The 5,472-nt window shown below is 38.2% G+C and overlaps 1 long non-coding RNA gene across 1 annotated transcript; it reads left to right on the top strand.

Annotated features, from left to right (window-relative positions):
- Positions 1 to 292: 292 nt before the first annotated feature.
- On the top strand, positions 293 to 1,660 carry LOC123049690 (uncharacterized). Its single transcript, XR_006423635.1, has 2 exons — positions 293 to 419; positions 1,416 to 1,660. It is a non-coding gene; the product is annotated as an uncharacterized lncRNA (long non-coding RNA).
- Positions 1,661 to 5,472: the final 3,812 nt, after the last annotated feature.

Here is a 5,472-nt window from a genome sequence, read left to right on the forward strand (position 1 = left end):
CCACCTCCTCCTTCCCCCTTCTCCTAGTTGGAATAGGAAAGGGGGGCAAAACCTACTTGGAGAAGGAATGCCCCCCCTTGGGCGCGCCTCCTCCCCTTGGCCGCCCCCTCCCCCCCTTTATATACGGAGGAGGGGGGCACCCTATCTCTGGTATGCCGTCGCGCCTCCGCTGCCACCTAGGGTGCCCCTGACGTCGCCCAGCTCCTCCTCACGCGACGACCCCCTGCGACACACGCCTCCTTGATGTTCTGCCCCGGACACGGGCGCCTCCCCGTCCACCCTCCGGTGACCGAAACCAGCTCCGCCCGCCGTAGCAGAGGACAGGCCCCGTTCGTGGCCTCCCCTCCCCTCCGCCCGGGTGCGACCTTCCCTGCGCTCTGGCGCGGCCTGCCCTCCCCTCTGGTGCGACCTGCTCTCTGGTACGGCCCGCCCTCCTCCAGCACACCTGCACTCTGCTCCGTCGGCGCAACGACCGAGCACCATACCTCCCTCCTCTCTCCCACTAGGACGACAGTGTAGGTGGCTAGTGTCTGAAGTTCAGTTGTATATTCATTGCCGTGGATGACGTTTTCTGTTGTAGTAGTGTAGCCGTGGCCTACATTTAACAATAGTAGATATGTATGTACTGATCGTGCGCTAGTAGTGACCCAGATTTACTTTGTTCTATCTCCCTTTGAGGAATGAAACTGCAGAGATATATTACTTTTGCTTGGAGTTCTCTGAAAATGTTCTTTGAAATGCTCTCTGAAAATGTTGTTACTTTTCCTTGCTGCTTCCTTTTACTAGACTGCGCTGAAACAATATTAGTAGTAGTATATTGTCATAGTATACGCTCAGATTTAGGCAGAAGAAATATGGTCATTTCTGCTACTGTCCTTGGGAGTGTATTTCCTCCATACCTCAAAACATGTTCATTTCTGTTCTGTATGGCACATTTGCACACCTATCTTCGTGGCACAAAATTTAAATTGTGCTTGTCTTGTATATTTGCTTGCATGCTTGTGTAAACAAAGTGAGTAGTACATGTGACCATAGATGATAAATACACATATCCTATAAGCTAAACTGAAGCTTGCTACTTGTGTATGATCAGCTATAAACATGTAAACGTCCCCTCGGGCACCTGAAGCGGTAGCCAATATCACCATGTTGTTATGATCTGCTTTGTTTGTATTGTATCTGCAATTTACATTGATCTTGTTGTCAAAGTTGGAAGTTCAGAACTTAGAATTCCATTTTTGTTTGTTGTACTCTCAAACCAGTATATTGTACGCAATATCTCAAGTAAAATTCTACTCTTTTTCTACCATTATTAGAAAATATACAATTCGCTACTGTCGCCATTATAGCTTACAAACTGCAGTTTCCATTGATGACTGTTTACATGTACAGTATGAGACCATTTCTCATGTTAGTTTGCAGGAAAAATAAAAGAAACCGCTTTCTACATGCAAAAGGGCATCAAATTTTGGAAGAAGTATGGCGTTGAATGGAAAAAATGAGGAAAAAAAGGATCCTCAAGCAAATCAAGCAATGGAAATCTTCCTTGGTGGAGCTAGTAATGCAAAGCTGCAAAGCTTCAGTTTTATGTAATCTTGGCTAAATTGTGATAATTTTATGTTGCTGTGAACCTCTGCTGTATTGTTAAGATTGAACTTTTCGCAAAGTCCTATGTTGAAGCTCCTCCTTCTATTTTTCATTTATGTGTACTTCTATGGTTCAATTTAATGCAAACCATTTTTGTATGTGTGAACATCAATGGTTTAGTGTTATATTCTTGCTCATTTTGGTGCTGGTAAGGATTTCATCTCAAAATCCTAGTGCCAGCCAAACATGAAATTTCGATTTGGAATTTGGATTCAGGAAAATGAAATCTTGATGGAGATTTCATTTCATTTCCACCAAATGAAATGAAATCAGGGGAGCCAAACGAGCTGTAACAGTAAAAGTTCAAGTGTGACTGTATGAGTCCTTGCATTGCATGTCCCTCCATTAGGTGTGCTTCTTCTATATAAAGTGCAGTGAGCAGCTGAGTTAACTCAATCATTCATCGGCATATACGTACAGACAACTTATGCATCAAGATGAGGTAAGTAGGTAGGTGTAGCCCTTTGCACTCTGTTACAGTGCGCATGTGCACTTGTTTCTTCTTCTTTTGGAGCCATGTACACGATGAAACCATTTTTGTGTTCTTCAGCACCTCAGCCTTCCCATGGATCCTACTGTCTTGTTCTCTTCCTTTTGGTGTGAGTTTGGAATTAAAGTTCAGACATAACACGAGCAGAAAAACCTCAGAGAATTCTTTGCATGTTTTTAGATCATGATGGACTTTTCATACATGTTTATGCTAGTTCGTACTCTCTTTTGTGTTTCAAGCCTTGTGTTTCATGAAGAGAGATAGAGACATTTGTTGGCGACGATAGAACGCAAAAAAGGTTATGAAATACCGATGATAGAAGTTCATCTATATGAAGGTTGATGCTTCGCGTGTTGCGTGTATACACGGGAGCTCACAAGAAATCTTGTTGTGCCATCATTCAGTAGCAGTTCAATAAGAAAACCTGTAGTAGTTCTATTAGTATTATTCCATAAAAAAATCAAGTTATGCTAGTTGATGTTGACAACAACAAAAAAGGCCATTTTTTGCGGCAAAATTATGCAAAAAATTACAGTGGAATACGGTGCTCTCAAAAAGTTTTAGTGGTGTCCATAAGAACGCAACATTTTTTCTGTTTTCCTTTCCTTTTTTTGTATATATAAGAATGCATAAAACTTGAGCCGGTGAGGGACATATCGTCAAGAAGTTCATGCATAAATGGACTTGTTAACTCTGAAAGTTTAAAATTAATAAAATGGAGAGGCCAAAGAAAATGAAAAACAAAAAAGTTCAAACAATTTCCATGGATTTCGATGGATCTTTCTGATATATAAAGAAAACCAGAAGTTCAAATTAAAATAGATGAGCGGTTCGATGTTTATTACAAACCTAGGAATTTTTCCATTACTAAAAGAAATAAAATGAAGAAGTTCAAATTTAAAAAATGGAGCAGTTTGATGTTATATTTTAAAACTCGGATTTTTCTGGTTACTAAAGAAAAAACCAATAAGTTCAATTCAAAATAACGAAGAAGTTCAATTGGGAAAAGCATAGCAGTTTGATATTTACTTAAAAACTCGGATTTTCTGATCACTAAAGAATAAAACCAACAGGTTCAATTGAAAATAACGAAGAAGTTCGATGTTTCTAACAAAACTCCAATTTTCCATTTCTAAAAATACACAATGAAGTTCAAATAAAAGAAAGTAGAGCGCTTCAATGTAAAACTCGGATATTTTCACGTAATCGAGAGAAGTTCAGATTGATAACTGCCAGAAGTTCACGTACTACACGGTGTGCATTTTGTATTAAAAGATAATAAAAAAGCAAAATGCTAAAAAAATTGTTGCTAGAAGTTCAAGTGCTCGACTCGAGAAAGTTCAAAAATTCTTGTGAGAGAGGTTGAACAAAAATACGTGACAGAAGTTCAAGGTGAAAATAGCGGGGAGTTCAACTACTACACAGAATGCGTTTCAGATAAGAATATAGAAATAGAAAACTAAAAGCTTAAAAGGTTTGTTGCAAGCATAGTTCAAAAATTCATGTGCGAGACGTCCATCGTTCATTTACATATGTCTACGGCAACGAATTTGTAACAAATTTCTACATGAAAAACTTGCCGCTATTCATAAGCTTTCCACCAGGTATATTATGTGCCACATTTCGATGAACGGTTTAAAACACATTTTTATGTATTCAAAAAATTCTTATCTGTTGAAAGAAGTTCATAGTGAAAACAACGAGAAGTTCAAGTACTGCAAGGAATGCATTTCACGTGAGAATAAAAGTATAGAAAAATAAAAGCTTAAAAGGTTTGTTGAAATAAGTTCAAGTGCTCTGTTCGGAGAAGTTCAAAATTTCTTGCGAGAGAGGTTCACCTTGTATTTCCATGTTCCATTTTTCCTTATAAAATCGAATACAATTCTTTACTCAAAATATAAAAAGGTGATGTTAAAATTGAAATAACAGAGAAGTTCGGAGTTTATTAAAACCTAGGACTTACCTATTCAAAAAATAAAAAACACAACGCCATTTTTTGCACTTTTAAAAACAACTCATAAAAGAAAAAAAATGGTTGCTAGAACTTCAAGTGCTCGGCGAGGAAAAGTTTAAAAAATTCTTGTGAGAGAGGTTCACCGTGTATTTAGATGTCCAAAATACATAAAAAGATGTTGTTTTTTGTGTTTTAAAATAATTCGCTCAAACTAGAGAGAAGTTCCAAGTGATAACAACCGGAAGTTCACGTACTACATGGTGTGTATTTCATATAAGAAAAATACAATAAAGTGAAACCGAGTGAAGTTCAAACAGGCATGCCCCAGAAGTCCAACTACTTCACGCAGTGCAACAAACAACAGGTCAAAAACAGAGTGAAGTTCAAACAGACATGCCCGAGAAGTTCAACTACTTCACGCAGTGCATTTCCATTCGCAATGAAGGCAGAAATCATGATCTTGTCATTTCTCTAATTTACTTCAAAACGACAGGAATATCATTTGTGTAAGTTCAAGTCCTTGATCGGAGAAAGTTAAAAAAAATTGTGAGAGAGGTTTGTACAAAAAGAATATCATTTGTGTAACACTGACGAAATGGATGAGAAAATTACAAACGAAAATACGTCACAGAAGTTCAACGTGAAAACAACACGTAGTTCGACTACTATAGTGAATGAGTTTGAGATGAAAAACTTTTAAAATTATCGCGAGTATGAAAAAAGATCAACACGGGAAAGTTGCGTGTTTACAGCAGTTTTCCATCGGTATATCGCTTGCTCAATTCCAGTGAGTGGATGGAGAGCTACGAGCAGTGGATGGAGATCTACGAGCAAAAAAAGCACGTGAAAAATAGAGTGAAGTTCAAGTAGACATGCCGAGAAGTTCAGGTTCTTCACGTGGTGCATTTTCGAAGGATCTGTTTCGCGATAAAGGCAGAACAAATGATCTCGCCATTTTTGAAACTACTTCAAAACGGCTAGGAATCACAGAAAACCATCAACATGAAAAAGTTTCGCATTTTCCTTTGCGTTTCAACGGTATATTATTTGCCCCATTCCGCTAAAGTTTGTAGAAATTATGGAGAAAATAAGTTTTTAGCAATTTTCAAAATTGACATAAAACAGTAAGGAATTGGGAGAAATAATATATACCAAAAAGTTTCGCATTTCCTCAAGCTTTCCAAAGCCATATGATTTGCTGCATTCGGACATACAGTTAAAAAAATAGATCGAAAATACGAACTCGGTGGAACTTGTACCATTTTCTAAATTACTCTTAAGCCGTTCAAAATTAGAAAAAACTTTCTACATGAAAAGTAGCGCATTTTCATAAGCTTTCCAACGCCATATCATTTGCCTCAATTGGTTTAGCCGTTAAGAA

The sequence above is a fragment of the Triticum aestivum genome, chromosome 2D (assembly GCF_018294505.1).
Source record: "Triticum aestivum cultivar Chinese Spring chromosome 2D, IWGSC CS RefSeq v2.1, whole genome shotgun sequence".
In the NCBI taxonomy this organism is placed as follows: Eukaryota; Viridiplantae; Streptophyta; class Magnoliopsida; order Poales; family Poaceae; genus Triticum; species Triticum aestivum.